Raw genomic sequence first — 20,628 nt, 5'->3', positions numbered from 1 at the left:
GGCACTCTGCAAAGTTGCTGTCATGCAGGGTGTGGCACGCACACGCGAGTGTGCAGTAAACCAGATTTGGGGCCGACAGTGCCCCCGCAACAACATAACCCACGGCTGAAGGTGGAACAGCGCTGCCCAGTGAGGAATCGGGCTCCCTCCTCTCTGGTTCCAGTGTGTCACCCGAGAACCACCGCTGCCAAGTCACCACAGCTCGGCAGCTCCTGCTTTGAGCATCTGCCCCCCGGTGGTCAGTGTGCGTCATAGCGACCAGTTGGACACAGCATATTAGCCTTTTATATATCTAGATTCCATTCAAGTATATACTGTATGATTGTTATTCAAATTTTCTCAATGCCTTGGCTTCCCAAAATGCTGCTCCAAAGCATTTTGATCTGATCCCATCACCCCCCAACCCCCCCAGCTCCCTCCATCCTGCCCGCAGCGCTGGGCCAGGGCGGGTAAGGGTTCATGGAGGTTTTGGGATACGTGGATCTGGGTGCTCTGGGAGCACGTGAGCAGAGGGTTTCTCTCCTGAGAGTTCTAACCTCCTGGTTGCAAGATTTTTTTTAAGTGCAGAAGCGTGAGGATCAGCGCTGTGCACCTGCTGCCCACGTTTTTAACGCATGTCCTCGAAAGACCAAGAGGAAAATGAGGAAGAAATGAAGTTTCTTTGGGATTTCGACCAATTTCCCAGGAGTGTCCTAGGCGCAGGCACCGTGGGCGCAGGAGACGCTAGGGTGCTTTCCTTCATGCGGTCCCGGGTCCAGCCCGGGGGCTTGGTGTTGCTACCCCATTTCACAGAAAACCAAGGATCAAGCAGGACGTATGAAACCTGGCCAAGATCCAACGCAGAACACAGACCCTGAAGCCCATCTTCGCTTAGCGCATATGGTTCTACCTGCAGACCCATCTCCCCACCTCCCAGTGGCTTGTTCTCGGTGACCACCGCTGTCCGGTAGCAAATGGTTTTCTTCTTGTCCTAGTGACCCTAAGCAAGACTTTATCACTCTTAACTGCATGAGATTGCCTTTTTTTAAAATATATTTTATTGATTTTTTACAGAGAGGAAGGGAGAGAGATAGAGAGCTAGAAACATCGATGAGAGAGAAACATCGATCAGCTGCCTCCTGCACATCTCCCACTGGGGATATGCCCGCAACCCAGGTACATGCCCTTGACCGGAATCGAACCCGGGACCCTTCAGTCCGCAGGCCGACGCTCTATCCACTGAGCCAAACCGGCCCCGGCGAGATTGCCTTTTAAAAACAAACAGGTGAGCCCTAGCCGGTTCGGCTCAGTGGATAGAGTGTTGGCCTGTGGTCTGAGGGGTCCTGGGTTCGATTCCGGTCAAGGGCACATGCCCTGGTTGCGGGCTCCATCCCCAGTGGGGGGCATGCAGGGGGCAGCCGATCCATGATTCTCTCTCATCATTGATGTTTCTATTCTCTCTCCCTCTCCCTTCCTCTCTGAAATCAATAAAAATATATTTTAAAAAAGAAAATGTATAATCTCTCTTAAATTAAAAAATAAACAAACAGGTGAATAAAGCTCAACATGGCACCACCACAATCGATACCTTTCCAATGCTTGTTCTGAAGGAAACAAAGTAAAACAGGAAAGAGAAAAAGAAAGGCAAAATATTTACCGACTTCCCAGAATCCCCGTAAACACATGCCCCGGGCAAGCCACTTTCTCAGGATTTACAGGGTCCGAACAGGCAGGTACCGCACAGAGTCAACCTCTCAAACCTCAGCGGAAGGCTGCAGCGGGAAAAATGTAGTCTGTGCCCCAAATGGCACCTTGGAGTCCCGTATAAGCATCACTTGATTTATGACAGAGGAGGTGCTCAGCGCTCACACAGAACGGGCACACGATAAATTGTGTAGATGTTAACGTCTATGTTGTTTTCGGTGCTACAACCTCATGGTATTTCCGCCACCAGCCACGCGTCCCACAGGGCAGGAGCGCCCAAGAAATGGATCACAAAAGAAAATACAGACTCGCCCTAACCGGTTTGGCTCAGCGGATAGAGCATCGGCCTGCGGACCGAAGGGTCCCAGGTTCGATTCCGGTCAAGGGCAGGTACCTGGGTTGTGGGCGCATCCCCAGTGGGGGGTGTGCAGGAGGCAGCTGATCGATGTTTCTCTCTCATCGATGGATCTAACTCTGTATCCCTCTCCCTTTTCCTTCCTCTCTGTAAAAAATTAACAAAATATATTAAAAAAAGAAGAAAATACAGACTCACTTCCCAGTCTGCCTCGAATGAATCCACCTTGGTCCCAGCTGCATGGATTTTGGGAAAGGTACAGAAGGAGTCAGACAGTCGATGCCAATCCATTTTTTTTTTCTAAATGCATGTTATCTGACCTACAATCACTCACCACGGGCCAGGCTTTCACTCCCTGCTTTGGGGGAAGCAGAAAGCAAAGGCCGATGTCATTTAATGACACAGAGCAAACAGGAAAGGGTGAAAGGCGGTTTGTTCCAAATAACATCAAACAGCTGTAGACACCGGCCTGAGGCGGACGGTCCCTAAGTAACATTCGCAACGGCTCAGGTTGATTGAAAACAAAGCGAGGAAGGGATTAACAGCTTTTTTTAAAAAAGGGGTGGGATTTTCTGTAGAATTATCCTTTTCACTGATGCCAAGGACAAGTATTTACATGTCACCAAAGCATGTGTGCAATACAAAGTAACCGTGAACATTCCGGAAGCAGAGGAGAAGAAACACAGATCACAGGTGCAGGTGCCCGGCACGCAAACACGCTTAGATGTCCCGCAAAGAGGCCGCCGGCTGTAACAGCAACAGGCGGACGGCTGATACATTCACCACGGAAGCGCCACACACCACAAGGCCCTGGGAGAGTCTAAAGTTCAAGTTCTTTCTTTCAAAAACCCGCTTTCTTTTCAACAAACCCCTCCCCATTGGGTTTAGTTAAACTGACGTCTTCACTATGACTTAGAAACACACCAAAGCGAACATTTGCAAGGGAAACAACTTCTAACAAACAAACATCGAGTTCTTATTAAAAAAATTGCATTTTTAAGGTGCATGTCATCCATCTATGGCCATACACCGAAATGTTTTTTTTTAAACGTTAGAAAAGAACAGCAGATACGCTCAAATCAAAATGGTTCTAGTATCTAGATCACTGATTTTGTCTTAACAAGACATCCCCTATTCAGGGAGGTCCTTGGTGCTGGCTCCTAGCATCTCTTTATCTTTTAGAAATCAATTAATCAAGCTCACGACAGCCCCAAAGTCTACTGGACCACGAACTCCCATAGGATCCCAGTATCTGCCTGACTTTCTACATATCTGCTTTGAAACCACACCTGTACAAATACTGTTTTCCACTTTGATTCAGAGCCCAGACAGTCAAAGATTTTCACATACACAAATGGTTTCAAGATCGAAGATGACAAACATTCAGGCCCAACTGAGGTCCCGTGTAGTCAAAGCAGTTCTTAAACTTGGGTGCGTGGCCCAGGAACAGTGACGACAGGGAGTGCCTTCTACCCTACCATCGTCAGAACTCAGCTTTACCCATCACATGCTGCATAATGGCACACAGTAGGTACTCGGCTGTTACCCATCACATGCTGCGTAGTGGCACACAGTAGGTACTCGGCTGTTACCCATCACATGCTGCGTAGTGGCACACAGTAGGTACTCAGCTGTTACCCATCTCATGCTGCGTAGTGGCACACAGTAGGTACTCGGCTGTTACCCATCTCATGCTGCGTAGTGGCACACAGTAGGTACTCGGCTGTTACCCATCTCATGCTGCGTAGTGGCACACAGTAGGTACTCGGCTGTTACCCATCTCATGCTGCGTAGTGGCACACAGTAGGTCAGGGGTCCTCAAACTTTTTAAACAGGGGGCCAGTTCACTGTCCCTCAGACCTTTGGAGGGCCGGACTATAGTTTTAAAAAAAACTATGAACAAATTCCTATGCACACTGCACATATCTTATTTTGAAGTAAAAAAAGAAAATGGGAACAAACACAATATTTGTATTTGCATGTGGCCCGCGGGCCATAGTTTGAGGACCCCTGCAGTAGGTACTCAGCTGTTACCCATCACATGCTGCGTAGTGGCACACAGTAGGTACTCAACTGCTGATTTCCTAATGCACGCCACAGAATCCCCAAATTCAGAAAAGCCCTACTCCACCTTCCTCTTCCATTTTATGTTTTGATAATTTCTTGATTTCCTTTTTAATGGATATGTTCACGATGCGCTCAATGAGCATTTACAACAACAGAACTTTCAAAAACAGACAAGTTGGTTACCCTTACCTCCTTCTCATAGAAAAAGAGGGTAAAAGAGCAGGATTGGAAACGAAGCTAGGCATCCCCAAGTCAATCTGATTGAATGTCCTGGTTGATTTCATGGTTCTGCAGCCTGTCATCCTGTAACTCATGGTACATGATTCCACTAGGGGTGCGTACAAACGCAAAGGCCTGGCTGGGAGGCCCACAGGGGGTGGCTCTGTCAGCTTTCCTTTCTTCAGTCAGCGCTGTTGGCCTGCTCTGGGCCGGGCAGAGTTCTAGGAATTGGACGCTTGGTAATTTAATGAGAGGACGAAGCTCTTGGCCTCAGCAAGCTCACCCTGCAGCGGTGCAGACAGACACTAAGTGAAAACAGCGCATTATGAGATGGATGAGCGCTCAGGGCCCGGGCAGCGGATTGAGGAGATGGCCATGGCGGGGTGGGGGTGGGGGTGGGGGCGGGGAGATGCCTCCTCTTTCAGATGAGCCGACCACAAAATGCTGGTCTGACCAGCTGACGTTTGAGGAAAGATCTGGACAGTAAGGGAAGAAGCAAGTGTATCCATTTGTGGATGGAGCGTGTTCCAAAGGGGAGGAAAGCGCGTGCGAGGGCTCAGGAAACAGCAAGGAGGTGGCGCTGATGGGCAAAGTTCTGCCTCAACGGTCCACCTTGCATCTCCGTCTCTTTCCATCTGGCTGACCCTTGAAAGCAGTGGTTCTCAACCTTCCTAATGAGGCGACTCTTTCATACAGCTCCTCATGCTGTGGTGACCCCCAATGTCATTGTTACAAATCGAACATCATGAAAACATAGTGATTCATCACAAAAACAATATGTCATTATAGATGTGTTTTCCGATGGTCTTAGGCGACCCCTGTGAAAGGGTGGTTCGACGGCCAAAGGGGTCGCGACCCACAGGTTGAGAACCGCTGCTTTCAAGTCTCCCTCCAGGGAGATCCCTTACAGGAAGCAGTTCCTGGGATGCCGCCCACCGGTTCGGCTCCTCCACCCTTTGAGTCCCAAGAACAACTTGGCGCAGACAACGCTATTTCACAAGGTGCCGCGTGTGTAGCTTATCGAGGGTCAAGACTTTCGTGGCCGGCTTGCTTAGGACGGCCAAGGCAGCATCTGTGGTTGCCACGGCTTTCCCGGGATTTGGGGAGTCAGTGGGCACTACTCGGCTCAGTCTGGTTTGGACTTGGCTGTGGACCTCCGTCCTGTGGGGACGTGGTGGGCATCGCGCTGTGGTTGGTTATTTCTTTGCTGAAAATTGGGTGGGTGGGCGGGCTCTCCGTGAGTAGGCCTTGGGCTGGGGACCGGTTCTACGACGGTGATGCTAACCTCGGCTGATGCATGTGACTTGCTGCCAGGAGCCGGTCCATCCTTGCTGTTTCAAGGGACCTGGCATATATGGCATACGGTTCTTAATATGTTTGCTCACCTTCTTGGCGCTGTGTTTTAACTAAGGTCACCTCTCCGAGAAAGGTTGAATCCCCAGGTAGAGATTTTCCCCTGAAGTTAGGGAGGGAATAAAACCCCTCAACTAAGTGCCAGGCGGGTAATTAATCACTTTAACTACGAACAATTATGCTTAAGCTACATAATCTTTACTCCCTGGAATGGAGATAAGAAACACCCTAACCTTTGTAATAGAGATTGATAGGATTGAATCAACTGGTATAAATACAGATGTAACAAGACAGCAAGAGACAGAACTCAGAACACAGAACTTAGAACACAGGGCTTGGAAGACAGGACCAAGAGAGACAGAGCCTAGGCACAGAACCTACACAGAGCGTTCTCTAGAGACAGAAGAACTTCGCTGGCGAGAGCATGCCAGAGGATCCTGGACAGGGACTGGCCTCGGAGCCTGGAGGCGGAGCATGGCAGGGGATCCTGGACTGAACCTGACTGCGGAGATTGGCAGGAGAGCCTGACTAGAACCTGGTGACTAGACCTGCCTGGAGAACCTGGACAGAACCTGGCTGGAGATCCTAAGCAGAACATCTCTGGAGATGAGACCAGAACTTGGCTGGAGATCCTGGCTAGGCTGCTGATCAACTGAACGCTGTCTCAGTGTCATTCCTTCTTCGCCGACTCCGTCCTCACCTTTGGGGAACCCTGGACCCGCTGGGGCTGGACCCCGGCAACTTGCCCGGGACAACATCTGCCCACATTGCATGTTTTTGGATTTCGGTAACAAATAGAGAGTCAGGGGAGGTAGTCACGTGGGGCGTTTCTAGTGTCTTTGTTTCTCCGTCACAAGAAAATGGAACGGCTGTTTCTCAGGCCCCTGGGAAAGCAGCCGGCTCCCCAGCTCCAAGGGCGTCCATCTGTGTTTCCACTTGCAACGCTGATTTTAACGTTTCGTATAAACAGAACACGGGTCAGGGGACACCAGAGAAGGTTATGTCGTCCCTTCCCCGATACGTGTGACTTCCAAAAAGGGCTTCCAAAAGGGGCGATCCTGCGTTTGGAGAGAAAACGGGCTAAAGGCGATGGACGAAAAGAACGGCCGGTCGAAAGCGTGGAACAGAAAACCGAACCCTTACCGCTCGCTCACGGGAAACGGCCAACATTTCTTTCCCATCAGGTGGCTCTGTGCGGAAGCTCACGTCCATGTTTCAAACTCTGGCTCACTCATGAAACGCCGAAATGCAGATGTCTGCCATCTAGTGTCAAACACCAGCGCCAGCAGTCTCATTTTTCTAGAAAACACTGTGTTTGTTTGTTTGTTTGTTTGTTTGGAGAAAAATGCAATCTTAGCCCCGAGTTGCAGAGGTGGGCTAGGGGGTGAGTACAGCCCAAGGCAGGTCAGGCCGTGCCAGCCTAACGCCCCGTGCCAGCCTAACGCCCCATGCCCCCCGCCCTGACAGCCACCGGAAAGGCCCGGTAGAACCTGTAGGGACACTATTCCAGGCCCGACGGGTTTTCACAAGGACGCAAATTCCGCAGAGGCAGCAGCTGGCCCTCTGAGTCATCGCTTCACCTCCAGCACCTTGAACGGTGCCCGAGACAACCCAGAAAGGGAGTAACTGCTGAGCCAGGCCGGGGCCAGCAGAAGAGCTGGGAGGGACCAGACTGTGGTCCCCTCCCCCAGGATTCTCCCAAATCCTAAGGAACTCGGTGACCGACGCTTTTGCTTCATTCTCTTAGCACTCATATAACGCTTGACATTGACCTTGTGAAAAGTCTTCATTGCATTGGGTATCTCTTTTTAAAGTGTTCCCGTTTCTAGATCTACATAGGGATGCCCTTTAACCAAGGAGCAAAACGAACCTATGTCCATTTTTAGGAACATTCCCAAGAATTGAACTCTTAGGCGCACACGCAGCTCCAGGCTGTTCTGACTTTGCTTTCTTGACCTTCTGTTGTTCGTGTCAATAATATACGTGATGTTCTTGCTCAGAGAAGTAACCCCTACACCAGGCACGTCAGACTCAAGGGCTGACACCGGCCAAATAAACAAGGTTTAAGTGTCTGTGGGCCACAAAAAAAGCAAAGAGCTTCCATTTTCATAGAAACGTAGGTTTATTTCGATAGAGATGCGGAATACAGAGGGCTGAAATAAATGAGTCATCGTTAACAGAAAATAACAGAACATTTTAATAAAAATTAGTATTTTTTCTTCAAGATTATCTTGCCAGACACTGAATAACTGCACAATTTAATAAGCCTAAGGCAAATAAACCTATTTTTCTTGTGCTCCGAAAGCGAAATATTTCCTGTTGTGCACCCCAGACAAGTCAGTCCAAGATTAACGACGCGGCCATCGGCTGCAGTATTAACGGGGAGAAATGGTGCGCCTGCGCATAAGGGAAATGAATGCTACACGATGATCGTAATCAGTCATGAGCCAACGTTGTTGTTCATTATTAATAATTATGTATAACAGGATATTGTAAAAATTAAGTGATGAAATTTTTATTAAAATGTTTCTTACATGCCATTATATTGGCTGGGGCGCAAAAATATTCGTTGTGGTGGCCTGCAGGCTGCGAGTTTGACATGCTTGCTCTACACGGAGCATTGCCCACGTGCAAACACATGGTTTGCTTTGTGCCACAACTTAGGACCTCCCCGAAGCGCTGAGGACTTCTTGTACTTGAGGGAACAGCTGCTCTTCCTATACCCCCTTCTGAGCATGGTTACCCACATTAAAAAATACTCATGACTCTATGGTTGGCGATGGGGGGTACATTCGCCGGGAACACTTTCGTCTCAGTTCTACACCCGAGAGCTCAGACCTGGCTGCATGTGTTTACATTCCAGGGAGAAAGAGCCTGTCACCCTATTGGAAGCCCGAGGACACCCTACACTGATCATGAGTCATCTTACCCGAGAGAACAGCCTAGGGTCTCACCCCCCGCCGATCCAGCCGATGAGCCTACTCAGGAAAAACAGAAAATGCTCTCTCTCAATCTCTCTCTCCCTCCCCCCGCTCTCTCTGTCTCAACATCTGTCTCTCTCTCCCCGTTAATCTTGCGTTCCTGGGTTTTTAAATTCATGCAGCGGGAGGATTACTCGAGGTATTTATTTCCAATGCAGACGGAGAGACCCTGGCCCAGTTCCGAATCAGCTGTCCTGGCTTCAGTCCCAAGGCGACACGTGTCACACCCGCCCGGACGGCCCTGGTGCGGACGGTCCTGAGCTAGGGTTTCAGGGATCTCACCGCTAAGCCCTGGGGTGGAAGTCTCTCCAGTGGTTCCAGAAGATCCTCCGGGGAGCTGCTGGCGAGGATCCCCCAGGAGTGACGGTCAGCGACCAACACGGACTCCTCCAGGCGTCCTGGCCGCAAGGACTGGCTGCGGAGAGGGGCCCTCACGGAAGGCTGTGCTCAGAAAGGGCCGTGCCTCTCAGAAGAGGAGGGTCCCCAGTGTCACCCTGATGTCTGCAGCAGAGAGGCTGCAGGCGCAACGTCTGAGCCTGAGCTGAGAGCATCCCCTGCACCCTGTCTGTGAATCCTCTTCCAGAGCGTTGACTGCTCACCTATAAAGTGCCACACGCCCTGAAAACGGCTCAACCTCAGATTCATTGCCCCGCCCCCCCAAAGAAATAGAGGAAACTCATTCAAAACGACACATAACGAAAGCGTGCTACGCGCTAGCACTGGGTTAAGTCGGCCGCTGGGATAGCTGAGTGAATAAAATGTAGCACGCAAACCCCGGCCTTCACAGGGACCCGTTGCATCACTCAGATTCCCAGCGTGGAAAGTCCTGGGTGGAGAGAAAACATCGGTGGCTGGCTCCGAGAAGAAGCTCAAATCCCAAAGGAAAGGTCTGCCATGTCCACCGTTGACGGTGGCAGAAGCAGGGATGGCCAACGCTGTAACGGACACAAGGATCCCACACGAGACAGGGTGGAAGAGCCAACGTCTCTTGAGAAGACAGATTTCTTACGACGTGTGGGATGCTCACGGGCGGGCGAAGGGAAGTGAGCCCGTTTGAGGAAGCAGGAGGGTCTCCCCAGAACCCCAGAGGCAGGAGAAGAGAGGCACCCCCAGCCTCCTCACGCAGGGGGTGTGGCCGCCATAGGGGGACGAAGGGAGATGGAACGGACCTCGACGTGGAACGAAACTGGAAATGACTCCATCTCCTCCGAGACTAGAGAAGAGCTCAGAGATGAGAAGCAGGACCAGGAGCTGGAGGTTCCTGGAACTGGGTGAAGGGGGGGCCGGGAAGAGCCGGAATGAAGGAAGGGGGAGTGGGAACAGGTGGGGAGGGACGGATGAGGCCGCTCCCCAAATCCCATGGGGATGTACAGACCGCACTTAGCAGCGATGGTATAAAGGAAGCACCGGCCACAGGCCTCACTCTGAGAAACCAGGATGACTGCGATGCCATCCATTACCAGGAAATGGTGCATCTGGAGGAAGGTGACGGGTCCCCATGTCCACAGCGCGCATTACAGGTGCCTGAGCGGGCCTCTGGAAGCATCCAGCACTCGGGGAAGCGCTGAGTGTGGCTGAAACCACCGAGAGGGAGCACGTGGGGGGAGAGACGCACCTAGACTCCTAGGAAGAGCTCGGACTGCAAGGAAGAGAACTTGGACCTGGAGTCAGAAATCCAGCTCATCTGCTGGGTGGCCTCGGTGAGTCCGCCAACATCTGGGACCGCGGTGTCCTCGAATACAAGATCTACTAAGATGTGACAAGATTCCTTCTAGCACAGCGGTTCTCAACCTGTGGGTCGCGACCCCTTTGGGGTCGCTTAAGACCATCGGAAAACACACATATATAATGACATATTGTTTTTGTGATGAATCACTATGCTTTAAGTATGTTCAATTTGTAACCATGAAACTGGGGGTCACCACAACATGAGGAACTGTATTAAAGGGTCGCGGCGTCAGGAAGGTTGAGAACCGCTGTTCCAGCATTTCACTCACGCAGACAGCAGAGGCCTCATTCGGCCTCATTCGGCCTCAGAGTGTTGGCCCCTTATTATCTGGCATTTTACACCCGGAAACTTTTTCTTCACAAAACATGACCACTCTAGAGTCCCCAAACCTGTACCTGCACCCACACTGCCTGGGCCACGGTCTCGCAGAATCCCACCACTGAACGGATTCATCTCAGAGGACAACAAACCTGGTAGCAGTAACCATTCACCTTGTATCTGTCCCAAATCCTCAGAGCAATGTGGATTTTGACTTCTGCAGGCATGCTCTGTTTGACAATTGTCTTAGACGGTGCCTTCACTCACTGGCATTTTAAGACGCAGCTCATTTTCTGCGCTACTCCCCAAAATGGAGCTTTGTTAAATATACAAAAACGTGCGGTTAAATCTCTGTTAAAGGTTTTCTATGTTTCTCATTCCGAGTTTATATTCGTTCCTGCAACAAAAACCGAATATGCACATATATGTGTATGTTGGATAGACACATATGTCCATGTTCAGAATTCGAAAATAAGTCATCTGCCTTTCCAGACACAACAAATCCGAAAGCTTACATTTCAGGATGAAAATGAGCTCTCTCAGAGGACATGTCCCCAAACACGATGATGATAATCTGCCCACCATGTCTCCATCGGTCCATGGCCAACATGAGCCCGAAGGTAGGAGAAGAGGCTGAGCCGGGGGGCGGGGGAGTGGGGGGAGGGCAGGATCTGCGTGTCTCCCCTACACATCCACATCTCCAGCACTGTCCTAGGGGCAGACGGAGCGCTGAATAAAGACGTACTTCACTGATCAGAAATTCACAGCCAACGTAGCCCTACATCGCCAGGCCATTTTACGTGGATTGATTTTTATGCAGCGAAATCAGCCAATCGTTTGGAACACGCTGCAGATTCAAAATCCAGGAAAATCGATGGACTTAAAGGCCGGTTGCAAAAGTCTATTCCTATCTCAGTTTCATGTGAAGTCAATGTGAGGGTGTTCGTAGAAGAGTAACAGAGGGTCCGACACCCAATGGTTACCCACAGTCACCTTTGGTGCCTTTGGGCCCTGGTAGATGTGCATTTTGACATAATACAGCTCAGTAATGTCTGAGTTTTTTTTTTGTAATCCATTTTACTTTTATAACGAGAAAAACAGCAAAGATGGTATTTATCCATTTTCTATGTCCATGTGTAGACAGATGGAGCAATCTGAGGCTGAATCAAGGACACACGCAACCTGGGATCTTACTTCCGGGATGCCACACTCCAGCCTTTGAAATATTTGCTCACACACACACACGCATGTGAGCCGTTATACAAATGAGAGTCGGCTCAGTCACCGAGAGATGAATTCCCCACGTGAACGGTTGTGTAAAGCAATCAGTCCTTGACAAACTGCTGAAACCTGAACTCAGGAGGATGCGGAAGAGCAGGAGTCACGAGAACCTGTGAAAGTCGGGACAATGGCATTTACGAAACGGCAAGGGCTCAGGGTCACCTGGGCAGGACCTTGAGGCTGAATTTCAAATCTGCGCCCGAGCCATGGGACACGCCGACTGCCGGTGGGATGCCGACGGGAGACAGTTAGCGGTGATGCAGCAGGTACTGCGGGGGATGGCGAAGAAGTTACCGGAAAGGGTAAAAAGGATCGGATTTGGTCTCCAATAAAAGTCATCTGTAGAGAATGGGTTAGGAGCGAGTGTGAGCGCCTCAGGGCAGCTCAGAGACTCTGAGAAAGGGGTGTGAGGGGAAAGCCTCGCACGGATGGAAATTCAGATCCCCAGGCCCCGCCCCGGACCTGCCTGCTAACCAGGTTCCTGTGTGAACGCTGGAAAAGCCACGAATGGCAAAGCTGTTAGCACAGCGGTTCTCAACCTTCTGGCCCTTTCAATACAGTTCCTCATGTGGTGACCCCACCATAACATTATTTTCGTGGCTACTTCATCACTGTCATGTTGCTACTGTAATGAATCGTCATGGAAATATCTGATATGCAGGATGGTCTTAGGCGACCCCTGTGCAAGGGTCGTTCGACCGCCAAAGGGGTCGCGACCCACAGGTTGAGAACCGCTGTGTTAGCAGGAAGGAAAGAAGTCATGAGGCCTGAGCTCTTCCTTGGCCGAATGACTGCAGCCTGATGTCTGACTCAATGCGGGAGGCAGTAGAAGAGATAAACCGAGACGACTGGGGAGCCTGGGCCTGCAGGATGGTCATGTTGGTCCGAGGGACAGGAAGGACGGGACACAGACGAAGGCTCACTGACCATCAAGCTCCCGGAAACGCTCCTTCCAGAAGCCGAGCTGATGAAACGGGTAGGATCCACGCCGAAGGGTTTGATGAAAATAATGAAACCGTGAAAACAGAAGGAAGAGGGGGCAAGAAAGCCATGGGAGTCTCCCACTGCTCAGGAGATGGGCTGGCAGCTGGGCGGAACAGGAGCCCGAAGGCGGGAGCTGGGAACTACAGGAGGTTGAAGGGGCTGGAGAGGTTACAAGGGATCCCCCAAGAAGGGCAGCTTGTTTTGGGGAGAGCGGTTTCTGTGCACCTGGTGGTGGGGGGGAGGGGGAGCCAGGGAGCACAGGACCAAGAGGAAGGGGCAGTGAAACGAGAAGGGGGGGGGGTGCATTCACTGACGGCCAATGAAAAGGTCCAGAACGGCCATGAACATCGAGAAAGGGCACAGACGACGAGATGGAATTAACGTTCGACCGTTGAACTTTAAAGAATTTCTTCCGCGAGAATCATAAATGCTTGGTGGGTTGCCCCTGACTATTAAAGATGGAGGGCACAGCCAGAACTCAGAGCAGGGGCACGTGGCTTGCAGCTGTTTAGACACGTTTGCAGTTTCTTACAATTCAGTGAGTTGAGGGGTGTTGAAGCATTGATCACCAGGGAATGTGGAGTGAGAGCCACGCTCGAGGGAAGTTTAGAGAGTTGGCCGGCTCTTGTGTGATGAAAGGATTTGGGGGGAAGAAAGGAGGACCCCCTAAGAAAGAACACTGGGTCAATCCCGGGACTCCTGTATGTCTGCCTTCCCACAAGAAATGCAAGGGCAGGTGTTATCAGCCACTGAGAAATCCCAGGCAAGAAGACAGGAGGGTCATCTTTCCATGCAACGATTCGAGGGGTCTTTACATGAGCGAAGTTGTGCTTTTAGGGTATTTTGAACTAAAAAAAATTGGGAACCACAAAACCCCCACTGTGTTCAATACCAATTTTAAATATATATTCTTTTCTTTTTAATATATTTTATTGATTTTTTTTTACAGAGAGGAAGGGAGAGGGACAGAGAGTCAGAAACATCGATGAGAGAGAAACATCGATCAGCCGCCTCCTGCACACGCCCCACTGGGCATGTGCCTGCAACCAAGGTACATGCCCTTGACAGGAATCGAACCTGGAACCCCTGAGTCCGCAGGCCGATGCTCTATCTACTGAGCCATACCGGTCAGGGCTCAATACTAGTTTTAAATGAATAAACAGACAAAGATAGACGTGTCCATAGAGGTAGATGGATAGTCAGATGGGTGGATGGATACAACTCCATAACACTTGAAATTGATATGGATTCTTGGAATCTGCAAGACACCACTGGACTGGGGCCCGCTGGAGTCTCGTAAGTGCCAGCTGGCTGGCTGGGCCTTCGAATGGCTGTGGGGGAGGCACGGTGCTGAGGTTCAGCAGTGACGAGGTTTCTCTCCGGCCCAGGTCCTGTGGGCAATTCTAGTGAGGGGACTGCGCTACGAAGTGCTATGTCCAAAAGTACGGACAGAGCTGTAGCAGACCCCTTTGCCCACCGCTTCCTGGCAGGGGCTTTTTGCACGAATCTAACGCCGTGGCTCTAGCTGCCAGGGATACGTTAGAAGGCACCGCACCCCCATCCACGCACGGTCCCCCGCAGGGGACTTCCGGTGGCCCCATCCTCTATGAAACAGGCAGGTGTCACCTGGGGTGTAAGCTCACCTGAGCGCTATCTGAGGGCACCCTGCCCGACCCAGGATGCCCGCACAGCACCGTCCCCCGCAGCAGAGGTGACGGACAGGCAGCAGCTGTCACCGCTCAGCTGCTGTGCTGGGTTTCACGGGAACACGGGGCACAGGAAATAAGCCAGGGCCCGGCTAGAACAATGACCCGCGCGAAGGATTAATTCTGTCGCTGACAGTCAGCAACTCCAATTACAGCGGCCGGGAGGAGTGTGGGGAGCTGAGATTTGATCCTGCCAACAATGACACACAAGGAGATTTTATTTGTCAAGTGGAACTTGGCGGCCACGTCTCCAGGCCGAAGGGACGCCCTGTCGGGAGGGTGTCTACGCTGGTGAAGACCGGCTCCAGGAGAGAAGTTCTTGGCAAGGATGAGGTTAACTGTCAAGGTCACAGCGAACGTCTTGCCAGGCAAGACGTTAGCACTAAGAATGCAAATTGCAAACACGAGAGCAGCCTAGGGCGCTGCAATGGCAAATATGACACGAGTGGGAGAAACGGAGGCTCATGGGCGTGGGGATTTCTACACTGACCAGGGGAAGGGCAGTCAACCATCTCAGACTCCCCTCTCCGGGGAGACCTCAAACGGAACGGTCGGAAGTGGGGCCCGAGTCTCACGCAGAGCCGGGCTGGGAGGCGTCCGGGGACCTGAGCCCACAGGCACCTGCCAGCTACTGTTGGCCTAATAGCACGCAGGAGTTTTTCATTTGTTTTTAAATATATATTTTTATTGATTTCAGAGAGGAAGAGAGAGAGAGAGAGAGAAATACATCCACGATGAGAGAGCATCATGGATCGGCTGCCTCCTGCACGCCCCACACTGGGGATGGAGCCCGCAACCCGGGCATGTGCCCTGACCGGGAATCGAACCGCAACCTCCTGGTTCCTAGGTGGCCATCCCCCCACCATGGAGCCACACCGGCCTGTCAGTGTGCGGTTGTTTTTACCACCACGTTTCTTCTCGAAGTGCTCATGTCCTCCTGGCTCAGGATGGGCTGGCACAGTTGGTGGGAGGAAGATGGCAGCAGCTCAGATGGTCCTCCTGCCATCACCCAGCGGGCCCCGGGCTGTCGCTGTGGCGAGCTGCAGCGGCGGCCTCCGGGGACATGTCTAGGAAGATGCTCCCCAGCCAGGACGCTTGGCCTGAGGCGCCTGTGGGCAGGGAGATGCCACAGGTGGGAGAGCCCATCGCCAGCCTGCGGGCGAGCCTGCCAGGAGCCGGGGAGTCCACGAGCTGCCAGACGTCTGGGCAAAAAGGAGGGCAGGGCTGCCAACTCCGGAGCCCCGGGGCCACCCGCAGGTCGGGGCACAGTAAGGTGGGTGCCCTGCATGTCAGGGTGCTTCGGAGGGCGTTCAGAAAAGCACCCTCACGTGCATGACGCCTTTCAACCCTCAAAACCGCTCCGGGTGGGCCGGGCACTGCTGTCGCCCGCATCGGACGCCGGGAAAGACGAAGGCCTATTGCGCTGCGACCAAGGACACTGTCTTCTTTTCTGTTTGGAGACACTGCGCACGCACAGGGGCAGTGCCCAGGATATGCAACTTTCAGGGATCAGAGAGGCCGGGCAGAACCTTGCCCCCCCCACCCCCCCGCCCCAGGCTTGGTTACAGCCCTAAAGGGGCACCTTTGGCACCGCAAGTCCTTTCTGTGGGGGCTGAGCTGGGGTTCCAAGGTGCTGCTCTGAATGGATCTGAACAAGGGCCTCATCCTCAAAGGAGAAGACAGGCTGCCAGAGACGAGAAGCTAACTTCCGGTGTGACTGGCGATGCCTCCTGGCAAACCCATTACATAATCTCTTCTCATTTCCCCCTAAAATGGAAGCTTCCCATTGAGGTTGAAATCCCATCCCCGAGTTCTAGGCAGACTAAGAACTAGACAAGGGCCCCACTGGGCCTACTGGGACTCACAGGTGACAGACCCGTGAGCGCCCTCCGCCCCCGCCGCTGCCCCCAGGAAAAGCCTGGGGCGTTCAGGGCTAAGCAGGAGGCACATTCCAGCGCGCTGACTGCTTTTCCAAAAGAGCCACCCGTGCTGGAGGCATCTGATTACTTTTATTGGAGCCATATAGGCCTTTTTAATATCCCTCTGCGAGGAAAAAAATGCATTTCACGTGCAGAAACATGTCACATAAAATAAAACACATCCCGTTACTCACAGATACTTCCAAAGCACAACGTGAGGACAATAATCTATGATGACAGAAAATTAGGTTCCTTAAGCCAAGGACAGCTGCGTCTCTCTCTAGGGACCAGGCCCCGTCTCCATGGGCCGGGCAGTTCATCCGTGTCACAGCCGAAATGCCACCGCACACAGCTGTTCTCAAGACGCACTGCCCTGCCCGCAAACGAGACCCGGTCTCTACGTGACCCCGAACACATGCAGGCCGTTTAGGAATGAGAAACCCATCCCGCCAACGGTCTCCGCTTTACGAAGCCACAGCAAAACGTTGGCTCAGGAAATGATACAGGACCTTCCAGATAAAAATCTGAAGACGACTGCGTTGTAATTTTCGCATCCACAAGTAGCTTTAGTCATGTGGCTTCATTTTCTGTCTGTTCAATTGACTGTCCAAGATACCCTCGTTCTTGAACAACCTTCCAGGCTCAATTGTCAACAGGTTGCATGCAATTAAGAGCTCAAACAGCCCTCAAAAGAAACTCACGTTTTTAAATCGAACCTTCAAGCAACAAATTTTGGGTCAGAAAAGAAATCACGTGTCTTTCTAAGGGAATGAGAGGGTGCAAGGTAAATAATTTTTAAGTAAGTATGCCCAAAGACTCTTAAGAAAAAAATAACCATTTTCAATGGAATTTTACTTGTTTTCACAGGAAGAAAAACAAGGTACTGTATCGTCACACACTTCTCTAAATTGTAAAGGGAAGGTCCCGAATGAAGTTTAAATGTAGGCTAATGAAGAGCTACTCGTGTAAACACTCTCAATCTTTCTCTGAGTCTTGACCAGTTCCACATACATGCTTGCCCTTGTCCCAAATTACACTGATCTTTTACAATAACTTTCCATGCACAAGACGTGCCTCGTCAAAGATATTTGTGTTTCAAACACCGCTTTTCAGAGCTCAAGTTCATCTGAATAAAGATTCGTTGCTGTTTTGAAGTATTTCAACACGGCTGTTTTCACCTTAAATTCAATCTGAGGTCACCCTCCCCCACACCCCAGCCCACAGAAACAGTCTGAATCAGACCTGCGATGCAATTCATTTTAAATTAATAATTTAAACCGAAGTTACAGTTCCATATGGAAACCCATTTCAAAACGAATGCACTTTCTACCTCAACAATAGCGAAGTGTATATTAAGCGGATGGAGAGGGACCCTGTCAACACATCTGAAGGCAGGTTCTTTGGGGAAACGAAATGTGTGATCCCAACCACGTTCCCTGGCATGTGGAATGCACCCCAAAGAGGCAGGCATGTTCTATGTACCCTGGGCAATACCAGCTCCCATGGCAAGAGGGTGCACGCAGGCCACACGTGTGGAACCAAAAGCCCCCCCCCCCACACCCCCACGCCCCCGTTTTGAATTTCATATGCTCCTTCCCCCCAGACTCCCCTGGACGCATGCATTTGTTCTGGGCACAGCTCTCGCCTTTCCCAAGTGCACAGTCTCAGGCTGGGTCTCTCGCTTAAGTAAATACAAGGCATTGTTTTAAACACAGGAAATCGTGATGAATGCTTCACGCCGCACCGTGACTCACGCTATAAAATTATTTGGGACTACGTAATCAACAGATACACTTTTTTAAATAAAATTTTTAATTTAAGAAAGGTTGTTTTTCTAATAGGAACCGTGAAAGACCCAACACGGGGAGCAGGCTATCTGTGTGCTGGGCACCCAGAGGCCCGGAGAGAAAGGGAAGGTCTGGGCGAAGCATTCCGTGCAACGACCATCGATTGCCAAGTGCCCTCCACATCACAAACCCTCCTACGAGAGGCGGCCGCGGGCTGGGCTGAGCCATTCTTTCTCGCATCGCAAATGCGGACGCGGCCAGGTTCAAGCGCTGGCAGGCAAAGGAGCGCCTGCATTCCCCAAACCCATCCATATGGATGCGGGGCTGGGGCTCCTGGGCCGCTTTCCACCTGCGTGCGGTCCAAAGGATCGCCACCCAACCGAGCGAGGCAGAGGGACGAATTCCCCTGGGGTCCCCCCCCGAACCTCCCCCCCCCCGATCGGCCGCGTGAAACACGCACAAGACAGCCCAGCTGGGAGGCAGCTGCGCGGCGGCCAGCAGACCCCGCGCCATCCACCCGCCGCCGCGTGGCGGGCGTGGACGCTCCGGGGGAGGAACGGCGCGCAGCGGCCGCGGACCTGGGGCAGGTGCGACCCTCGGCGCCCGGTTCGCCTCTTGGCGCCTGAAACGCCCTCGAACCAGCGCCCACCGCGAAGCAAGGTCGGCGGGTGGGTGTCTGCCTGAGCTTCTCCAAAGCGCCGGGAAACCAACCGCGGACCCGCGCGCGCGCCACGCACACCCTGCCCAGCGGCTCCTCCCGTCCGCGCACTTGGTGCCTCGGACCCGACCATCGGGGCGAAGGAATCCGAGCGCGGAGGGGCCGCGGGGGGAGGGCACGTGCCGGGCTGCCCCCCTGGCCGCCGCTGCCCCCCTTCCCCGGCCTTTTCTGGCAGCCGGTGGCACCCCGCAACCCCACCCTCATTCCGGGAGCTGCACTCCGCTCCAGACCGCACTCTCTCCAGGTTCAAGGCCCCCGCCACCCCCACCCCCAAATACACAGACCGGCTCCCTCCTCCGTCTCCAGAACCCACTTCAAACCCTCCCAGCGAAGCCATTTCCTACCTGAGCTGAAAACTTTTCCTCCTCCCGCAGGCGATCGGCGAGGGAGACCAGGCGAGCGGTGCGGGCGTCCTCACCTGGGCGCGGGGCTCCGCGTGCGGTCCCCGCCGGCGTCGCGCCTCCGGTGCGCGGGGGGCGCAGGGCCCGCGGTCCCTCGCCGCCTCCCGCTCGGCGCCAGGGAGCAGCGCCCTAGGAACGCGCGCCCGCGCCGGGAGCCGCCCTGCGGTCCATCGCCCGTCCTTCCCGAGGCGCCGCCGCCCGGCGAACCGACGAGGAGCGGGGGCTCCGGGCGGCCCCGACCGGCCGCGGCGTGCGCTCCAGCTCCGCGAGGCGCGCGGGGTGCGAGGGCGCTGCGCCCGCGGCACCTGCCACCCGGGCCGCGCTCCGGCCGCGCCGGGTGCCTCGGGCTCCCTGCCCCGCCGGCGCCCTCCGTCCACGCCCCGGGTCGCTCAGGCTCCCCTCACGTCCTTTTCCTTCTTCTTCTTCCCGGCTCCCCCCGGGTCTCGCATTCTCTGTCTCCAAAAGCCGACCAAGGCGCTCCAAGTGGGAGCAGGGTCTCTCCTCGCGAACTCTCCCTCTGCCTGGTGGTGGCGGTGGCGGCTGCTGCCTGCGCGCCTCCTCCCGGCTTTGCGCTCCTCCTCCTCCCCCTCCTCCTCCTCCTCCCGCTCCCTCCGGCGCCGCCAGGCTCGGCCGCCCGAGCCCCAGACCCGCTCTGCGCATGCCCAGGCGCCCAGGTGCCGCTGGCGCTGAGCCTGGCCCCGCGGCGGCTCCCGGGGCGTCCCGCACCCCGAGGGCCTGGGGCTCCGGCTGCGGGGCACCTGGTGGGCTCGCTGAAGTCGGGGGACTCCCCCGCGCAGCTCCGCCACCCGCGTCCCCACGTGCGCCCCGCGCTCCAGGGCTAGGCGGGTGGGCGGGTCAGTTGGCTGTGCGGTGAGGTTCTGCTGAATTGATTTGCTTGTGCTGCTTCCCAGGGTTGCAAGGAAGTCGGGTCTTGGGGACCACTTAAGGGTGAAGGAACCCCCCCCCCCCCCCCCCCCCGCTCGGCTGCCATGTAGAGCTCGGTTGGAAAGCTGCCCCAGAGAGCTGCCTGGTGCATTGATGGCTTGACACATGGTGAGTCTTCATGCAGAACAACGTGGAGACTTGGCGATTCCTCTCCTGGAAGTTTACACCTCAGGAGTAAACGA

General features: G+C 53.4%; 1 protein-coding gene across 4 annotated transcripts in view; it reads right to left on the bottom strand.

Moving 5' to 3' along the window:
* The window catches only part of CHRM3 (cholinergic receptor muscarinic 3), a 106,452-nt gene extending 86,375 nt beyond the window's left edge, over nucleotides 1-20,077 (bottom strand). For all 4 annotated transcript variants that reach the window (XR_009450213.1, XM_059677277.1, XM_059677276.1 and 1 more), the window contains exon 1: nucleotides 19,445-20,077. The gene's annotated coding sequence lies outside the window, so the exon portion shown is untranslated. The remainder of the gene's footprint in view (nucleotides 1-19,444) is intronic.
* Between the last annotated feature and the right edge of the window lie 551 nt (nucleotides 20,078-20,628).

This window comes from Myotis daubentonii, chromosome 20, assembly GCF_963259705.1.
Source record: "Myotis daubentonii chromosome 20, mMyoDau2.1, whole genome shotgun sequence".
Classification (NCBI taxonomy): Eukaryota; Metazoa; Chordata; class Mammalia; order Chiroptera; family Vespertilionidae; genus Myotis; species Myotis daubentonii.
This window is presented reverse-complemented; position numbering and strand designations above follow the sequence as displayed.